This window comes from Dendrobates tinctorius, unplaced genomic scaffold (assembly GCF_039654945.1).
Source record: "Dendrobates tinctorius isolate UK_male_01 unplaced genomic scaffold, ASM3965494v1 ptg000062l, whole genome shotgun sequence".
Lineage (NCBI taxonomy): Eukaryota > Metazoa > Chordata > Amphibia > Anura > Dendrobatidae > Dendrobates > Dendrobates tinctorius.
In genome coordinates this window covers 17,939,947-17,962,810 of record NW_027361730.1, presented here as the reverse complement: position 1 = coordinate 17,962,810, position 22,864 = coordinate 17,939,947, and the positions used below count along the sequence as shown (strand labels likewise).

At 43.7% G+C, this 22,864-nt stretch overlaps 1 protein-coding gene across 2 annotated transcripts in view; it reads right to left on the bottom strand.

Moving 5' to 3' along the window:
* Window positions 1-22,864, bottom strand: part of TMEM266 (transmembrane protein 266) — a 93,251-nt gene that overhangs the window by 11,294 nt on the left and 59,093 nt on the right. The gene's annotated exons all lie outside the window — the stretch shown is intronic.

The following is a 22,864-nucleotide window of genomic DNA, read 5'->3' as shown; positions in this document are numbered from 1 at the left end:
ATCTTTCTTATCCATTATTTGGTTAATATACTTTAACTATTGATATCCTTAGGGGGGGAAGTGAGCGGGTGCTGTCGTGGACTCATTAAAAGAGCATTACCGGTAAGTAATCCGGCTTTTTACTCTTCGCCACGACAGCACCCACTGGAGAGATTCCAGAGACCATCACCTGGGTGGGACCACCGTGCCAAGGATAGTCCTGCCAAAGCTTAAGTCAGAGGTTGATGAAAGATCAAGTCTGTAGTGGTTATAGAAGGTAGAAGGGGATGACCAAACTGCCGCCTTACATATAGTTTCAATCAGAACATCTCCCTTTTCCGCCCAAGAGGTTGCCATTGCCCTGGTGGAATGCGCCCTGATGTTCCCTGGAGGATCTTCGTTTTTTGCGGAGTAGGCTAAACGAATGGCCTCTCTGATCCACCGGGAAATGGTGCTCTTCGTGACTCCATACCCCTTCTTACAGCCCTGAAATGAAACAAATAGGGCCCTACTCTGCCTCCAACTGTTGGACCTCTCAATACATTTTAGGACAGTTCTTTTGACGTCCAGAGTATGGAACTTCTGCTCTTCCGGAGTAGAGGGATTTTTATAGAAGGTTGGGAGGAGTATCTCCTGAGATCTATGGTATTTTGTTGCCACTTTTGGCAGGTAGGCAGGGTCTGGTTTTAATACCAATCTGTCTTGGTATTCTTGGAAAAAAGGTGGATCTATTGACAAGGCCTGGATATCACCCACTCTTCTAGCTGAGGTCAGTGATACTAAGAGGGCCATTTTAAGTGCTAAGTATTTGAAGGGTATTGTGTCGATCGGCTCAAAGGGGTCTACCGTTAGGGCGTCTAAGACCAGATTTAGATCCCATGTAGGGACGGAGGGTATGTGGATTGGAGCTATTCGTTCACATGCTGTAATGAAACGCGTTATCCACTTGTTGCCTGCTATATTATGGCCATATAGTGCTCCTAATGCCGATATTTGTACTCTCAGTGTATTTACTGCTAAGCCTAAGTCTTTCCCCTTCTGCAGAAATTCCAAGATTGGGATTATCGGAACTTCTGCTGTATGAGGTACTGTATGGAATTGAAGAAATTTTTTCCATATTCTAGTGTAAATTTGGGTTGTGGACTGTTTTCTACTTTGTAGTAGTGTAGTAATTAAGGACTCCGAGAATCCTCTTGTCCTCAATAACTGCCTCTCAAATTCCACGCCGTCAAGTGCAAGCTGAGCACTTGAGGGTGGAAAAAGGGGCTTTGGGAGAGTAGATTGGCAGTCGGAAGGATCCAAGGATCTGTTATTGACATAATCTGCAGCCACGAAAACCACGGTCTTTTTGGCCAGAACGGTGCTATTAAGATTATTCTTGCTTTGTCGTCTCTGATCTTCCGAATTACTTGAGGTAGGAGGATCAATGGAGGGAACGCATACGCCAGGTTGAAATTCCATGGAGCTAGAAAGGCGTCCAGTATGTCTGGGTGATCTGACGGAGATAGGGAGGCAAATGTTTTTATCTGCCTGTTCTCCTTTGTGGCGAAAAGGTCCACCTCGGGTTGTCCCCATGAGGCTACTATGTCCCTGAAGACCTTCCGATTGAGGCACCACTCTCCTTGTCGTAGAGTGTGTCGGCTTAGGAAGTCTGCCTTTTGATTGCTCTCGCCTCTGATATGAAGGGCCGAGAGGGACAAAAAATAGTTTTCTGCTAAGTTTAAAATTCTTGCCGCTGAAGACATCAGAGTCTCTGATCGAGTTCCTCCTTGTCTGTTTATATATGCCACTGTGGTGGTGTTGTCCGATAGGATCCTTACATGCTTCTGTTGGAGCTGCGGAAGGAAGTTGTATAGAGCATAGAACACTGCAGTCAGTTCTTTTAAATTAGATGAGTAATCGCATTCCTCTTTACTCCACCTTCCCTGACGAAACCCATTCTCCATGTGGGCTCCCCAGCCCTGGGGACTGGCATCGGTGGTTACGATACAGGATGGAACTATAACCCATGGAACTCCTGAACATAAATGGTCATCGTCTAACCACCACTCTAGGGAAGTCAAGACTTCTTGTGACAGGGTTATTTTGCTCTGCAAATGACCACTATGTCGCTTATCCTCTTGGAGGATCTGGTGTTGTAGCGTACGGACATGGTACTGGGCCCACCGGACTGCCGGGGTGCAAGAATTTAGTGATCCTAATAGTGACATTGCTCCTCTCAAGGATACACGTGGTTTATCTATAGCTGCTTGTATTTTTTGTTTTGTGAGGGTGATTTTTACCTGAGGTAGTAGACATCTCTGGGTCAAGGAATCTAGTTGAAATCCTAGAAATGTCTGGAGAGATTGCGGATCGAGTCTGGACTTTTGGATATTGATGATCCAGCCAAGGCTCTGAAAAGAGGAGATTGCGTCAGTCACGCGTTCAGTACATTGTTTGACTGAATTCCCAATTATTAGGAAGTCGTCTAGATATGGCACAATTAGTGTGTCCTTTTGGCGAAGGTAGGCCATCACTTCTGCCATCACCTTGGTAAATATTCTTGGTGCCGTGGAAAGCCCGAAGGGCATTGCCGCGTATTGGAAATGACGAATCCTTCCCTCGACTTCCACTGCGACTCTTAGGTATTTCTGGAATCTGTTGTGTATAGGGAGATGATAATAAGCATCTTTTAAATCAATCCCTGCCATTACGCAATTTGGGAAAAGAAGCTTTATAGTGGATCTAATTGATTCCATTTTGAAATTATAATTTTTTATAAATGAATTTAGCTTCTTTAAATTAATAATGGTTCTAAATGTACTGTCTGGTTTAGACACCAAAAACAGGGGAGAGTAAAAGCCTCTACCCTGTTGTTCCTCAGGGACGTCAACTAAAACTTTTTTAGCTAGTAGGACTCGTATCTCGTCTTCGAGAGCCTTTTGCTGAAGTGAGGAATTAAGGCGAGTTATAACAAAGAACTCATAGGGGATCCGAAGGAATTCAATCTTTATTCCTTCCTTGATTATGTTCAAAATCCATGGGTTTAACGTAATTTGTTCCCACTTGGTAAAAAAAATTTTTAATCTACCCCCAACTGGTGGGTCTAAACTCTTAATTTTTATCTCTCCTATATGTTGGCCCTCTGAAGATGGTACCCTTCTGCTTTTCGTCTTTCGTGGCCCATCTATTCGTTCTGTCCGATTGTCTTCTTCTCCCGAATGGCCGTCTCTTAAAGGTTTTCCTATAAAACGGAATGAGAGAATCACTGAAGGCCTTTTTACTTTCTTTTGCCTTGGCGAGAATTTCGTCTAAGGCTTTTCCAAAGAGGAACTCACCCTCGCATGGGGTTGCACTAATTTTGGATTTTGATTGTGCATCCCCTTTCCAGCTCTTTATCCACAGCGCGCGTCTGGCGTTATTCACCAGGGCTGCCGACCTCGCTGCTAGTCTTAGGGTGTCCGCTGAAGCGTCTGCCATAAAGGCAGCTGCACCTCTTATCAACGGGATGGCTGCACGCAGTTTCTCCCTTGACACTCTTTGCTCAATCTGCTGGTCTAATTGATCTAGCCATACCAGCATTGATCTAGCAGTACATGTGCTGGCTATTGCGGGTTTGAATACCCCGGTGGTGGATTCCCAGGACCTTTTGAGCGAAGATTCAGCCTTTCGGTCTAATGGGTCTGCTAACAATCCTGTGTCCTCGACCGGGATCGAGGTCTGTTTGGAAGTGGAGGATATGACGGCATCCACCTTTGGTACTTTAGTCCATTTTAATAGATCTTCATCAGTGAACGGGTATTTCCGTTTTGAAGCTGATGGGAGAAAACCCCTCTGGTCGTGTTTTTCCCACTCTCTTTTGATGAGGTCCTTAATTGCCGGTATCACCAGAAATGATCTCCTCTTTTTCTCTGCCAATCCCGCAAACATAATGTCCTGCGCGGTTTGGGCTCCCCTTTACTCTTCACATCCCATAGTATTTCTAACCGCTTTTACAAGGTTATCTACGCTGTCCAGTGGAAAACATGCGCGTCCTTCCATCTCCGAGGATGACGATGAGGACGTGGATGCGGAGCCTGAGTTTAACTCCTGTTCTTCCTCTGACTCTGAACTAACAATGACCTGTTTCTTATGACTGGACTCTGCGGGAGTGCTGGCGCGGTTGATGGCTTGTATTTCCTCCCTAATTATGGCTCGGATATCTTTGGAAGATATCGTCGACCCCTGCCTGGTCTCTTTCATGCATTGTTTGCAGAGTTTTTTGGGGTAGGAGTCAGGGAGAGGATCTGAACATAATGCGCATTCTTTATGTTTAGTTTTTTCTTTTTTCTTTGACTGAAGTGAGAGGTCAAAGGTAAAGAGAGGGGGGGGAGGGGAGGGAGGAGGTTAGCTTAATAGGTAGAGTATATACTTTGCACACTCACCCAGTGAAGCTTAATACCGGGTCGGATGGCTGAGACGGTCTGGATCGGGTTTCTGCTGCCTCGCTCCTGCGGGCAGTCTCTGTCCTGGCGCTGCGGTCCCTGGTGGAGTTGCCCCCAGCTGAATCCCCTGCTGGGGTTTGCGACTCTGCGGGGGACGACATGGTTCCAACGATGTAGCGCTGCAGCGCTGTTTTATCTTTATTCTTGTCGTGCCCCCGGAAGTCGCCCTGTCACAGGGCGCATGCGCCGCGTCATCGCCATCCTACCCCGGAAGTTCAACCATTACTTCCGGGGTATAGGAGCGTCGGGTGCCGGCCGGCTCCCGCGCCACCGCTACTCACACGCGCGGCTCGCGCGCTCATGGCCTCACCTCCACGCTATATCCCCACCGATGGGGGGGGGGATCCCCCGGATGCCGGACCGGCCCGGCCCGCTCCCTGGTAAGACCGGGCGGCCCTCCCCGGACCCGGTCATTACCACTATGCCACCAGACAAGGGGGGAGCCGTCAAACGGAATCTCCCCCGACGCTGCTTCCGGACCGCAGCCCCTGCCGTTCCCGAGGAGACCGCACAGGCGGATGCATGGTCCAGGTAAGATCCTGCAGGATCCTGCTCCATTTGGTACAGGAAACCAAAACTGAGGAGGAAAGGCGGACCGCCCCTTTTATCTTTCCTGTAGGGTTTCCTGTTCCAAATGGGCGGATCCGATACCTCCAGTGGGTGCTGTCGTGGCGAAGAGTAAAAAGAGGTTTTTAAATGAGTGGAGCGCTTACAAAGTACTTTACATTAAACTTGTGGATACTGCTCTGAAGCTAGCTAGATCATTGGAACCAGCCAGTTTTAGTGCTCCTGTGCACTTACAATGTTACAGATGCAAAGCTGCTGCTACCTGCATAGAAGAGTGCACATTACAGGTGCCATGGGAACAACAATGCCATTGGTCTAAACTGTCAATCAAGTAGGAGCACACTGACTCCTCCATCCCATTAAGCAGCATGATCTAACTCCTTTAAAAAGCCTTGGTAAGGCTAAACAGTAACACTACACACTAAGGCTCTATATGTTGTGGCAGTGTCACTCCCAGAGTTCTGCAGGACTTATGATCTATGACTACTTCTCTATGAATTGAATTCAAGTCTGTTCAGATGCTGCTTGCTATAATGTAAATATACCCCCTGTGTCACCATCTACACAATACAAGGAACTGCAGGGATATTTTTTAGCAGCAAGCATGCAAAGATTGGCCCTTTTGTACAAGACATCATTAAGGTGGCGGTGGGAAAGAGACTTGGCTCAGGGTAGGACAAATTGATATTACTGTATATTACCTGACCATATCACATCATGTCAAGAGGAGATTTCTGAGGGTGTAGAACTAGAGCAGAGACACAGCCGTATAAATCAGACCACAATACTCGGGCTGTCAGCTGACCCAAGCTTGACAGCTGCATAGAAATATATGAAGCGGTTATGCACAGGTTAGGAGAGTCGCCAGCCAATCCTTGCATTGCGGTCCGATCCCAGTCCAATATATACAGCAGTCTGATTGCGCCCTAAATGCTACAAATAGAAAGGTAGACACAGAACTTCCGGTGGGTTAGTGTACAAGACGGATCCTTTCCCGTTAGCTCATATACAGAAACTTGCCACTCAAATGTGACAGACAAGAATGCAATTTTATTTGTTGTGCTATCCAGAAAAGTAAGGAGACAACTGACCTTCATCAGTCTCCTGGAAAAGGTATTGTGAGGCAGCGACTGGAGTCATATGTGAGGGTCTCTATGTGTCCCCCAGGATGCGCTCAGAAGCGTATTAGATCCGCTGGAGTGCCTTGTGGTCACAGCAGTGTGCCTGTGACTCACAAGGCGGAATAAAAGTAAGTTGAACCTGTTCAAGATATTTTTGACCAAAGGAGTTTGTTCAGGAAAACCCAGTATGGGCTTTTATTTTTGAAACGGACTACAGGAAGGTAGTGGGGTCCGGTCCATTTCCTCCAGCCCAGGTCTTATAAGTGGCCTATGGCCACAGATTGGGAGAAGGAAAAAAAAAACCCTGCAGGAACAGTTTTGGGTGTGTCAATCCTGTCTTGCAAAGACACAGAGCAGTGGTCTGCAGAGCGTTCCCTGTGTTTGGCAACACAGGGTCAAGCTGAGCCTAAAGGTCTGGCACCCCTTGCATACTCGGGTGGCACGGTCGCTCACGGCAACTGGCCACAGACTCTTTTGTTGCTTCCCGGCTGCGATCCGGAGGATACAGCGTGCTGTGCACCGTGTGAGTTTTTGTTGGACATTAAAGACACTTTTGTTGCTGAAATTGCTTGGGTCATCACTGCACAGCGTGGACACCGCTGCTTTAGGCTACGTGCACACGCTGCGGAATGGGGTGCGGATTTGGCCGCGCGGATTTTGTAAAATCCGCAGGTCAAAAGACCTGCGGGTTTTACCTGCGGATTGCTCTGCGGTTTTGCCCTGCGGTTTTTCATCTCCACAATGGAGGAGATGGCAAACTGCAGCGGAATCCGCAGAAAGAATTGACATGTCAATTCTTTCTGCGGTTTCAAAACCGCAGAAAAACCGCGCGGAAAAATCCACACCGTCTGCACTGCACCGTCTGGTTTTTTATTCCCATAGGGAATAATGGTACTGTACACCGCAGCAAAAAGTGCTGCGGACCCGCAGCGGCCAAATCCGCTGCGGAACCGCAGCAGAATCCGCAGCATGTGCACACACCCTTACAGTATATATAAAATATAGAAAACATTCGGTGTGTATCACCATATAACAAACACGTCAAAAGGTCAGTTAATCAAAAAGAAAAACAAATAAAACAAATACAAAGAAAAGTGTTAGTCTAAATTGATCAGCAGTCAATATGACGAGGAATACAATATTCAATAGTCATCTGTGGCAATATTTCCAATATACAAATCAAGGAAATGAAAAGGTAAGGCGCTTAGTGCAAAAATGAACCCAAGCAACAAAAAGGCCAAATCAAATAAAATTGCATCCCTGCTTATCACATATGAATGGCAAGTTTCTAGATATTACCTAAATGCTACAAAATCAGTAATTATATTGAAATATTCAGTACTACTAACATAGAGGTAAACTGGCCACCCTACTTATTGCTACATGCTTGATTTGGCTTTTGTTATGTGACAGCCCCCATTTTGCTTTAATCTGACACTCTCACCCCCATTACTAAGCATCAGGAGCGGCGGTGCTGGTAAATAAGCATTATCAGCTATGCCTGTTGTTTATCGACTTTAAGTGCTTTGATGCTTGTGATTTGGGTACTGGTAACAGAGCGTTACCCATTTGTCTTGTGGTTTATCAACTGTAAAAAGCTGCAGAGTTTCAGAAATGTTCCCGTTTCCCAGAGAGCCATATACCCCACAGTCCTTTGGGAACATGCATGGCTCCTACAGCACTCTGCGGTTTACAGGTGAAATAAACAGATGTTTTCTGTTCAACATTTTCTCTACTTTAAATGACCCAAAACCACCGCCTCCAACTTCTCTGCATCCTGAAGACAATCAGAGCTGACAATGAGACGGAAAGACTCTGCTTTCCCATTCTGGGCTGAGGTTTAAAAGCTTTTTTGGCTGTGTTGAGGCTGAATTGCCTGCAGTCAAGGGAGGGCCGTGAGCTAATGTAAGAGTTTAGACTGAGCATGAGTGTAGCTGTGGGCTGTTAGACTATATCAATCATGCACAGCTATCTGATGCTCAATCTTTCCATTGTTTTCATCAATTATTCACATTTGCCGCCACATGACCACATAATGCCATGAAACCTTTACCCTTTCATCACCAGTAACCCATAGACAATAAACATGCAATTACATTGATCTCATATATATCTGCAGTATTATGCAAAAGTGTTAGTCACGTGTGGAAAAATACAGTAAGAATGTATTAAAAAAAAAATTAATATTTTTCTTTTTATCAACTAAGAAAATGCAAAATGAAATAACAAAAGAGAAAACTAAATCAAAATCAATATTTGGTGTGAACTGCCCTTTGTTGATATGCTGATAATTAATCATAACTGAAACACTTGTGGAGAAGACTTAAAACTGGGTGAGAAACACACTAAACACACCAGGTCACACATACCATGAGAAAGCTGAACACAGCAACAATGCACAAGGTAGTTATACTGCATCAGCAAGGTCTCTCCCAAGCAAAAGATTTCAAAGGAGACTGGGGTTCAAACTGTGCTGTTCAAGTTCTTTTGAAGAACCCCAAAGAAATGGGCAACACTGAGGACCGAACATGCAATGGACAGCAAAGGAAACAAAGCGTGTAGTAGAAAGACAATGAAAGACACATCACACTTCCCTTCAAAATCAAAAGATTTTCAGCAGTGCCATCAGCTCAAGATCCAAGGAATATAATTATCTGCAATTCATATTGTGAAATCTGGTGACAGATCCACTCTAAAGCATGCAAACTTGTTCAGTTGTTGATTGCACGCTAGGGAACACAAGAACAAAAAAATAGGAAACACATGTAGGGAAGACAGACAATAATATGATGATCATCATTAGGATGACTTTTCCAGTCTCAAATACCTTATCCTGCACAGAGTGTTCTCTGGCTGTTGCGCATTCTGCTAAAAATAACATCCAGTGATCAGTGGTTTTGAGCAAAAATGACGAGTGAAGCTGTAAATTGTATTTAGAAGACTGAACTTTAGCCCCTTCCCTTCATAAGTTGCAACAGTCATATTCGGGATGATGTTCCCATAAATGGATATATCAGTACATCCAGAATGTTCCCATAAATGGATATATCAGTACATCCAGACGTGTAAAAGCCAGCTCCACTCCTGGCTGCTTAACAGTCTAGAAGTGGTAAAATGAAGATAGACACCCCCAGAACAGAGGATAGGCCATCCAAAGTAACTTTTTTGCCTTTTTATATTGAATGGCTTTGTCTGAACCATGGTTTTCATGGATTTGGGCAGAAACCCTAATGCAAGTACAGCATAAATGTGATCCAAAATGTTCTTTACCCCAAAATGGTGTGCGCGCCTATAAGGTGCTCTCCCAACTTCTTCCCTGCATAGTTATTGCTATGTACACATGGTTCCTTGCAATGACTATGCAGAGAGGAAGTGGGGAGAGCACCTTATCGTCTCTCACGCAGGTCACAGTAACTCGCTTGCGCAGGGCCTAAAACAATATTTTTGTGGATTTTTTCTATTTTTATTTTTCCTTGCCCAAGGGTATAATTCTGTGAAACACGTGTAGTGTCGCCGTGTGCACTCTATTATTAGATGAAATCACAGAGGGACGTAATTTATATAATGGGGTCACTTGAGAGAATTCTGCGATTCTGACACTTCAGGGGCTCTGTTGTTGTGAAATCGCACCAGCAATGTGGAATTATCTGGAATCAGACATCAGAACACATTTTATTCAACTTCCCATGACCTACATGCCCATATAGACAGTTTACTGACAGATTCCCTTTAGGTAGAAAACAAATAAGTAATTTTTCACTTATTAACTCCTTTACCCCCAGAGGATGGTTTGCACGTTTTTAATGAGCAGGCCAATTTTTACAATTCTGACCACTGTCACCTTATGAGGTAATAACTCTGGAACGCTTCAACGGATCCCAGCGAATCACAGGTTTTTTCTTGACATATTGTACTTCATGATAGTGGTAAAATTTCTTTGATACGAGTTGCGTTTGTGAAAAAAAAATGGAAAATTGGCGAAAAATTCGCAATTTTCCAACTTTGAATTTCGTGCACAGAGATATGTCACACAAAGCAGTTAATAAGTTTCCCACGTCTACCTTACATCAGAGCACAATTTTTGTTAGGAAGTTATAAGGGTTAAAAGTTGACCAGCGATTTCTCATTTTTACAACAAATTTTACAAAACCTCTTTTTTTTTGGTTTTTTTAGGGACCACATCACATTTGAAGTCACTTTGAGGGATCTATATGATGGCGGCACGGTGGCTCAGTGGTTAGCACTGCAGCCTTGCAGCGCTGGGGTCCTGGGTTCGAATCCCACCAAGGACAACATCTGCAAGGAGTTTGTATGTTCTCCCCGTGTTTGCGTGGGTTTCCTCCGGGCACTCCGGTTTCCTCCCACATTCCAAAGACATACTGATAGGGAATTTAGATTGTGAGCCCCATCAGGGACAGTGATGATAATGTGTGCAAACTGTAAAGCGCTGCGGAATATGTTAGCGCTATATAAAAATAAAGATGATTATTATTATTATTATTATTATTATCTATATGATAGAAGATACCCAAAAGTGAAACCATTCTAAAAAATGTCCCCCACAAGGTGCTCAAAACCACATTCAAGAAGTTTATTAACCCTTCAGGTGCTTCACAGGAATTTTGGGAATGTGGAAAAAAAATTAACTTAATTTTTTTTTTCACAAAAAAATTACTTCAGATCCTAATTTTTTTTATTTTGACAAGGGCAAAAAAAAAAAAAAAAAATGAACCACCAAATTTGTTGTGTAATTTCTCCTGGGCATGCAGATACCCCATATGAGGGAGAAAACCACTGGGCACACGGCAGGGCTCAAAAAGCGCTATTTGAGTTTTTGAATGCAAAATTTGCTGGAACAATCAGCGGACGCCATGTCGCGTTTGCAGAGCCCCTGATGTGCCTAAACAGTGAAAATCCCCCACAAGAGACACAATTTTGGAACCTAGACCCCCCCCCTCCTCAAGAAACTGATCTAGATGTTTGGTGAGCACACTGAAATCTCAGGTGCTTCCCAGAAGTTCATAACGTTGAACTGTAAAAATAAAAAAAATAAAATAAAATTTTCCCCACAAATATGTTTTAGCACAAAATATTGTATTTTCAGGAGGGTAACAGGAGAAATTGCACCATACAATTTGTTGTTCAATTTATCCTAAGTACACCGATACCCCAAAGGGGGAATACTACTTTTGAGGCACAGTGCAAAGATCAGAATGGAAGAGGCGCCATATTGGAGTTCAAATTTTGCTGGAATGGTTTGTGGGTGCCATGTCACATTGGCAGAGCCCCTGAGGTGCCAGAACAACAGAAAACCCCTATATGTGAACTCATTTTACAAACTACACTCCCCAATGAATTCATCTAGAGGTGCAGTGATTACATTAACACCACATGTGCCTCATAGAATTTTATACCACTGAGTGGTGAATAATGAATAAAATACATTTTTACCACCAAAATGTTGTTTTAGCCCAAAGATTTTAATTTTTTTAAGGACTAATTAGACATTATTTTACAACAAACAGAGTTCCATTTTTTCCTGAGCGCGCCAATACCCTAGAAGTAAATCGGGAAATATTTTTCAGGCACAGTGCAAAGCTCAGAAGGCAAGGAGAGCCAGATTTTACTGCTATGGTTTGCAGGTGCCATGACCCACTGGGAAAGCCCATGAGGTGCCAGCAGAACCTTCCCCATAAGTGACCCCATTTTACAAATTACACCTCTCAATGAATTCAGTGATCATATTGACACCAAGGGTGTGTCACAGAATTTTATACCATTGGGCAATGAAGAAAAAATAATTACGTTTACCAACAAAATTTTGTTTTAGCCCCAGATTTTACATTTTCACACAAGAAGTTGGTAAAAATGGCACCAAAATTTGTCCTGCAATTTCTTTTTTTTTTTAAATCAGATCATTTTTATTGGATTATTTGATTTTATAAACAATTACATACATTATACATTATAATACAAGCACAATAAACTTAATAAACAAGTTTAACCCTTAAAGTTTATATAGTCCTATACCTGCCAAGGTAGTCCATGCCAAACAAAGTTATCAATTTTGTTCAAATGAAGATTTTCCCAAAGACTTGTGGTGACACGTTATTAAATACAGGGATTAAACCAAAACTAGCATTGGTTGTATGTTCCCCAACATGTTTACAAACAGAAAATAATTGGTATCTATATGTCAACATACAATATTTAAAAAGCCGAAATAGCCAACCGGTCTAGTACAATTATTCTGAGTAGTCTACAGATGCCACCCAGGGGTGACCAGCTACCAATTCCCATATATTTATAAACTTTTTTATTGAGTTCCTTTTAATGTAAGTAAATCTCTCCAGGCATATGGTATTATTAATTTTAGCTGTCAATTCCTCCAATGTTGGGGGACTACGGTTTAACCAGTGCAATGTTAACAATTTCCTTTCCAGAAACAGTATTCTCAGAATGGCGGTAGTCACAGGGGTTCTTAAATCTAACCTCACCCCCAGAAAGCCCAGTATTCACACCCTAGGATCAAGTTGTATGTGTATCCCGAATACTTGTTTAATCAGAGAGGTCACCCCCCCAACCAGTAGTGGCCTATATCAACACAATCCCATAGCATATGCATCAGAGGGGCCCCATTTGTTTCGCATCTCAGAAATGAGTCTTCAGTCCGAGCCCCAATTTTAAACAATATACCGTATATACACCGACCCGTGTATAAGCCGACCCGTGTATAAGCAGACCCCCCCTAATTTTGTCACAAAAAACTGAGAAAACTTATTGACTCGCGTATAAGCCTAGGGTGGAAAATGCCGAAGCTACTGGTAAATTTCAAAAATAAAATGGGCCCCATAAGATGCTCTGTAAAGGTCATGATGGGTTTCATAAGATGCTCCATACAAAAATATGCCTAATAATGCTGCACAGTGAATAATGGTGGCCCTATAACATGCTTCATAATAACATATGCCCCATATAATGCTGCACAGTGATTGGTGGCCCCTTATAATGCTGTACAGTGATTAGTGGCCTCTTTCAATGCTGCACAGTCATTAGTGGCCCCTTTCAATGCTGCACAGTAATGAGTGGCCCCTTATAATGCTGCACAGTGATTAGTGGCCCCTTTCAATGCTGCACAGTGATTAGTGGCCCCTTTCAATGCTGCTCAGTAATGAGTGGCCCCTTTCAATGCTGCACAGTAATGAGTGGCCCCTTTCAATGCTGCACAGTAATGAGTGGCCCCTTTCAATGCTGCACAGTAATGAGTGGCCCCTTTCAATGCTGCACAGTAATGAGTGGCCCCTTTCAATGCTGCACAGCGATTAGTGGCCCCTTTCAATGCTGCACAGTAATGAGTGGCCCCTTTCAATGCTGCACAGTGATTAGTGGCCCCTTTCAATGCTGCACAGTAATGAGTGGCCCCTTTCAATGCTGCACAGTAATGAGTGGCCCCTTTCAATGCTGCACAGCGATTAGTGGCCCCTTTCAATGCTGCACAGTAATTAGTGGCCCCTTTCAATGCTGCACAGCGATTAGTGGCCCCCTTTCAATGCTGCACAGTAATGAGTGGCCCCTTTCAATGCTGCACAGTGATTAGTGGCCCCTTTCAATGCTGCACAGTAATGAGTGGCCCCTTTCAATGCTGCACAGAGATTAGTGGCCACTTTCAATGCTGCAGTGATTATTTGGTACTTATAATGCTGCACAGTGATTAGTGGCCCCTTTCAATGCTGCACAGTAATTAGTGGCCCCTTTCAATGCTGCACAGTAATGAGTGGCCCCTTTCAATGCTGCACAGTAATAAGTGGCCCCTTTCAATGCTGCACAGTAATGAGTTGCCCCTTTCAATGCTGCACAGTGATTAGTGGCCCCTTTCAATGCTGCACAGTAATGAGTGGCCCCTTTCAATGCTGCACAGTGATTAGTGGCCCCTGTCAATGCTGCACAGTAATGAGTGGCCCCTTTCAATGCTGCACAGTGATTAGTGGCCCCTTTCAATGCTGCACAGTAATGAGTGGCCCCTTTCAATGCTGCACAGTGATTAGTGGCCCCTGTCAATGCTGCACAGTAATGAGTGGCCCCTTTCAATGCTGCACAGTGATTAGTGGCCACTTTCAATGCTGCACAGTGACTACTGGCTACTTATAATGCTGCACAGTGATTAGTGGCCCCTTTCAATGCTGCACAGTAATTAGTGGCCCGTTTCAATGCTGCACAGTAATGAGTGACCCCTTTCAATGCCGCTGCCTCAATTGAAAGAAAAAAAAAAACAAAAACAAAAAAAAAAAGTATATACTCACCTTGTCGCTGCTGCAGCTGCTGCTCCTCAGCATTGCCAGCTCTGCAGTGACTGTTCAGGCAGAGGGCGCCTGCTATCTATGTCATCGTGCCCTCTGACCTGAACGTCACTGCCAGAGGAAGCAAGACAGCAGAGCGACGCGGTGGAACGGGGGACAGGTGAATATGGCTCCCCTGTTATACTCACCTCTCCTGGCATGTCTCTGCAGCCCCCGTGCTTGTTCCATCTTCTCGGCGCTGTTCTTCCTGCGGTCACATGGTGCCGCTCATTACATATGCACATATGTAATGAGTGGCACCACGTGACCGCTGAAAGCAGGAAGAACAGCGCCGAGAAGATGGAATAAGCACGGGGGGCTGCAGAGACAGGACAGGAGAGGTGAGTATGATCTCCAACACCCCCCCGCTCCCCCTCCCCATCGACCCCCGGTATATGACTCGTGTATAAGCTGAGAGGGGGACTTTCAGCCCCAAAAAATGGGCTGAAAATCTCGGCTTATATGCGAGTATATACTGGGTGTCTTATATAGGTGTCTTATATACCCTGTGGATAAGGAAAATTTGAGACAGTCTTTGGAACTCATAACAAGAGTATAGGTGTTTCTAGTATTTCATTCCATTGTTCTTCAGATATGGGGCCAACATCCTCTTCCCACTTTGATCTGACCAACACGGGATGCTTATCCAGATATAAGGGTAATAATATCCTGTAAATGGAGGAAATGAGGTCCTTTGTATTAGGGTATTAGGTTCTGTAGCGATTAAATCTAAGATATAGTGATTAGTGATATCTACCTTAGTAGTCTTAATTTGTGTCTGGAAAGCATGACAAAGCTGCAAATACTGATAGAAGGCACTATGTTTAATGCCAAACCCAGAGCGAATCTGATCAAAACTTTGGATTGATCCATCACGTATTATATGGGTCAATAGCAAAATCCCTCTACGTTCCCATTCATCGAAATCCTCTAGTTTAGCTACTTCGCTTAGTTTAGAATTGTGCCACAGAGGGGAATAGTTTGTGAATCCCTTGATACAGAGAGTGTCCTTGCACCTTTCCCAGATTTTATAGATCAAATTTAGAGTGTGAACTGTTGACTCACTTTCCCTGAGAAAACTAGCCTCGAGAGCCAATAGTGGTATCTCCCATTCAGTGCCCTCCTTTATTAGCTGACCCGAAGATCCACAGTAACCAGTTGTTCTCCAGTCCTGAAACTGCTGTAACTGCGAGGCTATGAAGTATTATCAAGCGTTTGGAATGGCTAGGCTCCCATTATCCTTTTCCCCTTTGCAGGGTTTCAAGTTTAACTCTGGGTTGCTGTTTTAGTTCCCGAAACAGCTCATGTATTTTATGAAAAAAAGACATATGAATCCAAATCGGAGTATTATGAAGAAAATAAAGGAGTTGAGGCATTAGGATAATTTTCAAAAGATTACTTCTTCCCACTGGAGACATTGGGAGGTGACACCATGTATCCACCTTAGATCTAAATTTTTTTTTATTTTTTTTTAATTCGTTTATTAAGTCATAAACAGTTGTACAATACACATACTGGTACATAATGTCAAACATAATACAAAATATATATATGTTCATACAACATTGAAATACAAGGCAAAATGTGCGTACCAGTTGCATATAGAATAAAGCATAATACAATGTCAATCAAATCACAATGGTCTTGTATTATTACTTGTACTTGAGTGATGAGATCTGCCTAGCTTCTAGACCGTACCTACATCTACAAAAACATAAACCTAAACTATACTATTCCGCAGCCTACTTCCACGCAATTAATCTTTTATTATGTGACATCTCCACTCTACAAAGTGAGGTGAGAAGAATTCCACCTTTCCCAAATCTTTTCAAATTTACCCGGGCACCCTCTATTTTGGTATAGTGTGCGTTCATATGGGATGATCGCGCTCACTAAATTGATCCAGGACCCGAGAGAGTGAGATGAACCTCCTATCTACCGCAATGCCAGTACCTTTCGTGCCATAAACGTCATCTCCCGCAGAAAAATCCCAACATATTGACCCCATGTCTCCTCATCCCAGACCCCAAACAGACAGACCAGCGGCTCAAGAGGACCGGGAATTTGTACCAAGGACGTTAATAATGATGTCACCTCCTTCCAATATTGTGCAACGACAGGACAACACCAGATCATATGGATAAAATCTGCATCTATTGAATGGCATCTCAAACATTCCGATGATTGGTATCGGCCTATCTTAAAGAGTCGATTTGGAGTCAAATATGATTGATTTCTAATATATAATTGTATCATTCTATTATTAACAGACAGAGATACCCCAATCGAGGACTCCAGGATTTCTTCCCACTCCTCTCCTTGTGTATGCGGGATGAGCCTCTCCCATTTTTTTCTTAACGGAGTCTATGGTGGGTCCTGTCCCTACTGACAGCATATATGTATATAGAGAGATGAGACCCTGGGGGCCCTGGAATTTAAGGATCCCTATCAAGGGTAGGGACAAAATAGCAGTATCTATACCTACACACCTTGTATGTGATTGAATAGCTGACCTTAGTTGTAAATAGCGAAAGAACTGGGATCTCGGGACATTGCGGTTAACTTGTAGTTGTTCAAAATATATCAGAGTTCCGTGATCATATAAATCGCCTATCATGAAAACATTATGCTGAGCCCAAAACTCAGCAGATGGGTGTTCAAGTAACGCTGGAAGGTAACCATTATTCCATAGAGGCATCTCAGCTATAATATTCTCAAATCCAACCACCATTTTAATGTGCTTCCACACTGACCATGCCAGACGAAGCAGGGGCAACAACCGTGGGACATTTATTTTCCTCATTTCCAAAAATCCCAGCGGGCAGCTAACCTGTGCGGCATAAAGCAGGTGATCCTCAGAATTAGGAAGGTGACCATCGGGCATCCATGTACTTATGGCTTTGGCCTGTCCGCCCAAATAATACACAAAGAAATCGGGTAACACTGCCCCCCCTCCCTTCTTGGGTCTCTGCAAAGTGGATAGTTTAAGTTTGGGCCTGGTCTTTCCCCATACAAAAGATGTGATCTGGGAATTCAGATTAGCGAAAAAGGATCTGGGCACCACTACAGCACTATGTTGGAGAAAGTAACTAAGCTTGGGGAGTAGTATAATTTTAATTAAATTAATGCGTCCAGCCACAGACAGTGGAAGTTTACCCCAGATCGCAAATTTGGCCTTACCATCTCCAATAGTGGATGTATATTAAGTTGCAGATCGAACTTACTGTCTTGAGAAATATGGACACCTAAATACTTGAAACTGGTTACAATGGGCAGTGAGGAGAGAGTTTAAAGTCGTGGCATTGGAGCATGGGAAAGAGGCATCAAAGCAGATTTCTCCCAGTTTATACAGTAGGCCAGAATATTTACCGAATTTATTTATGGTATTGATCACTCTTGTCAGGGTTTCCCCTGCTTTATCCATAAATATCACCATATCGTCAGCATATAGGCCTATGGTATCAATTCGACCCGCTATTTCTATACCAGCAATACCAGGGGAAGATCTAATACGAATTGCCAGTGCCTCGATTGCAAGAGCAAAAAGGGCCGGAGAAAGGGGGCACCCCTGGCGAGTTCCCCTATGTAATGAAAAGGGCTCAGATATGGAACTATTTACGATGACCCGGGCCTTAGGCTTCATGTATAATATACTGACCCATTTTTGAAATGTATCACCGAATCCATACCTCTGCAAACATGCACGGAGAAAAGGCCATTCAAGAGACTCAAAGGCCTTGGCCGCATCGAGTGATGCCAATGCCCATTCATTGTCCGACACCAGAGAGCTATATTGGACCGCCGACTGGACTCGTCTAATATTGATGGAGGTGCTCTTACCAGGCATAAAGCCAGTTTGGTCGGAGTGTATGAGGTCTAATATGACGGAGTTCAACCTGTTAGCCAAAATCTTCGTAAAGATCTTATAATCCACATTTACCAATGATATAGACCAATAAGATACACAATCTAAAGGGTCCTTCCCTTCCTTTTTTAGAACTATTATATTAGCCTCATAGAAGGATTCCGGCATGCATCCCCCCTCCCAAATCCCACGAAACACCTTCAGCGAGAGAGGCGCCAATATCTCCTGATATTTCCTATACAGTTCGATAGGAAATCCATCCGGCCCAGGGGCCTTCCCAGAAGCCATATCCTTAATGGCATCCTCTACAGTTGTGGCCAAAAGTATTGACACCCCTGCAATTCTGTCAGATAATACTCAGTTTCTTCCTGAAAATGATTGCAAACACAAATTCTTTGGTATTATCTTCATTTAATTTGTCTTAAATGAAAAAACACAAAAAGAATTGTCCTAAAGCCAAATTGGATATAATTCCACACCAAACATAAAAAAGAGGGTGGACAAAAGTATTGGCACTGTTCGAAAAATCATGTGATGCTTCTCTAATTTGTGTAATTAACAGCACCTGTAACTTACCTGTGGCACCTAACAGGTGTTGGCAATAACTAAATCACACTTGCTGCCAGTTGACATGGATTAAAGTTGACTCAACCTCTGTCCTGTGTCCTTGTGTGTACCACATTGAGCATGGAGAAAAGAAAGAAGACCAAAGAACTGTCTGAGGACTTGAGAAACCAAATTGTGAGGAAGCATGAGCAATCTCAAGGCTACAACTCCATCTCCAAAGACCTGACTGTTCCTGTGTCTACCGTGCGCAGAGAGAGATTTCAACGGAAGATTGTGCGGATGTTGGATAAAGAACCTTGACTAACATCCAAACAAGTTCAAGCTGCCTTGCAGTCCGAGGGTACAACAGTGTCAACCCGTACTATCCGTCGGCGTCTGAATGAAAATGGACTGTATGGTAGGAGACCAAGGAAGACCCCACTTCTTACCCCGAGACATAAAAAAGCCGGGCTGGAGTTTGCCAAAACTTACCTGAAAAAGCCAAAAACGTTTTGGAAGAATGTTCTCTGGTCAGATGAGACAAAAGTAGAGTTTTTTGGGCAAAGGCATCAACATAGAGTTTACTGGAGAAAAAAAGAGGCATTCAAAGAAAAGAACACGGTCCCTACAGTCAAACATGGCGGAGGTTCCCTGATGTTTTGGGGTTGCTTTGCTGCCTCTGGCACTGGACTGCTTGACCGTGTGCATGGCATTATGAAGTCTGAAGACTACCAACAAATTTTGCAGCATAATGTAGGGCCCAGTGTGAGAAAGCTGGGTCTCCCTCAGAGGTCATGGGTCTTCCAGCAGGACAATGACCCAAAACACACTTCAAAAAGCACTAGAAAATGGTTTGAGAGAAAGCACTGGAGACTTCTAAGGTGGCCAGCAATGAGTCCAGACCTGAATCCCATAGAACACCTGTGGAGAGATCTAAAAATGGCAGTTTGGAGAAGGCACCCTTCTAATATCAGCGACCTGTAGCAGTTTGACAAAGAAGAATGGTCTAAAATTCCAGCAGAGCATTGTAAGAAACTCATTGATGGTTACCGGAAGCGGTTGGTCGCAGTTATTTTGGCTAAAGGTTGTGCAACCAAGTATTAGGCTGAGGGTGCCAATACTTTTGTCTGGCCCATTTTTGGAGTTTGGTGTGAAATGATCAATGTTTTGCTTTTTGCTTCATTCTCTTTTGTGTTTTTCCATTTAAGACAAATTAAATTAAGATAATAATACCAAAGAATTTGTGTTTGCAATCATTTTCAGGAAGAAACTGAGTATTATCTGACAAAATTGCAGGGGTGTCAATACTTTTGGCCACAACTGTACCTCCGCCAGGGTAAACAGCGTCCATAAAGGTCCGCTGGGAAGGACTTAGTGTGGGAAACTATATCTGACAGGTAGTTTAGACACCCCGGACTGTCAACATCAGACAGAATTGTACAATGAGCTGTAATAATCATAAAAGCATTTCAATATTTCCTCAGTTGTAGAGGCTAAAGTACCATGGGAACTGCGAATCTGTAAGATTTTGTTAGTGGTGTTATGTTGCCGCACTAGATAAGCCAAAAATTTGCTTGCCTGATTCCCCATCTCAAAATAAGATTGTCGGGCAAAAAATAATTTACGTTTAGTCTTAGTGTCAATATGTTGAGTATATAACCTTTGAGCCGTCAACCACTCCACCCTATTACCATTAGTTTGGTCAGATATGTAGGCGGCCTCCGAATCTTTCAAACGTCGCTCCATCTCGCCATCTTCCTCCGATGTTACTCGTTTAATATAAGAGATCGTGGAAGATAAACAACCCCTCAGATAAGCTTTAAGAGTATCCCAAAATAAATTAATATTTCGGGGTTCAGGGTGGGAAGAGACGAAGCAACATAGCTGATCAATCGTTTTATCAGGCGGTTTTATCAATTTCAGCCAGAAAGGATTCAGTTTCCATGTTATCCTATTGGTCGATGGCCCGTATTTAAGTTTAAGATCAACCGGACTGTGGTCTGAAATCCCCCTGCTGCCATGTTCAATACTATCCACCCATGTCGCTAGGCTGCTGGATCCAAAGATATAGTCTATGCGAGATAGGGAGCGTTTAGTGGAGGAGTGGCAAGTATATTCCCTTGTCTCTGGATGGCGCACTCTCCATAAATCCAGCCACCCACTACCTGTCATAAATTGTGACAGCTGGGATGTGCCCGGGGGGGGGGGGGGGGGAGCACTCTGTATTCCATCACCCAATCTCAATTAGACAAGATGATTATTCATGACCAAATTAAAAAATTAAAGCCTCCCATACAAATGACATGTGCATCTGGGTAATTCAGGGCCAAGCTCAGTGCCTTTTGGATGATTGACATATTGGCTGGAGGGGGGTTGTAAATACACAGAATAACATTTCTGAGAGTTGATCAGCGCATTGAGGTGCCAAGGGGAGAGGTACTAGAAAACAGGTATATTTCTCCCCGTTTCATTTCATATGTCTCCCTGTACTGATGATGAAGCCAGTTTATTTCACTGAAATCCAGTCCTGGTTTCCTTAGTGATCAGCATGGAAAGGACTGGTAGTTCCCCTCCATTTATTCAATCCAGGTTTTGGTTTCCTGACTGGTCCAGCTGATATAATCAGGAGGAGCTGGGATCTCTCAGTCTATCTCGTCTGCTGAGCTGGGAGCTGACACAGTAAGATTACATCGACTTGTTTGCTGTTATATAGGTTTATTTTGTAGTTAGCCTGCTATTGTTAGTTAGTGGCCAGACGGCCTTAGATGTTTTATTTCATGTTTGGCATGTGTAACATTGAATAACAAGTGTGCACAATAAATATGCCGTGTCCATATTCATGTGGAACTTGCTAGTCTGCTGAAGTGACTTCATAGCCACACGCTTGTGCCAAAGCAAAGATCCCAGCTGAGCTATCTATTCCCCACAGCATGTACAAACACAAACTGTCCCTCAGGATCTTTCCGGGCCTCCCTGATCTCCCACCGAACATCTTTATGTATTAACAATGAAACCCCCCTTGAATAGCTGGTATGAAAAGCATGTATAAACCATTGTACCCACGGTTTTTGCACACACCGAACTATATCTCTGGTCAGGTGCGTCTCAACCAGGGCCACAATGTGAGGGTGATATTGTCTAATTTGTGAGAACACCTTAATTTTCTTCCGGGGGGGTTTTATACCTCTTACATTCCAGGTCATACATATCAATTCAGAACCCATTCCCGCCCATCCAAATATGTTGCATAGTGGTGCCCGAACAGACTGCAGAGATATCACCTAGATAAGAAAGTTGGCATCGGCTGTGGCATTTACCCAAATAACTATAAAATCTAAAACTTTTGAAAAAGAAAAAACAGAACAAGAGCCAATATAGGAACACAGTCTCACGCCCCCATCAAAAAATAGGCAAGGGGATACCATCACTGAGCACAGTGTCCGGTATTGTTGGTAACTGGATACCCGCCAAAGAAAGCTCCAAGTAGACCTTTAATTAAAAGGATCCGAATTAACAGCCATCATATTAGGATTCTTTCGCAGGGGATCCCATATGGGACTGCAGCCATTCAGTCGCCTCCACCGGATCCGTGAAAAACACGGAGGTGTCCCCGTGGACAACCCGAAGCCGGGCCGGATATATCATTGAGTACACAATGTTTCTTTCCCTGAGCCGTTTCTTAACTTCGATGAATTGTGCCCGCTGCTTCTGCAGTTCCATAGAAAAGTCCGGGAAAATGGAGATCACAGCATTATTGAACTTGATGGGACTTTTTAGTCTTGCAAGACGCAGAATGGTGTCTCTGTCCTTACAATTGAGGAGGCGTGCAGGAAAGGCCGAGGTGGGGCCCCTGGAGGCAGAGATTTTGTAGGGACCCTATGAGCCCTTTCGACAGCGAACACTGACGAGAATTCATCTCCCAGGGAGGTCTTAAGCCAATCCTCCAGAAACTGCTCAGGATGCTGACCTTCCGAGCGCTCAGGCAGA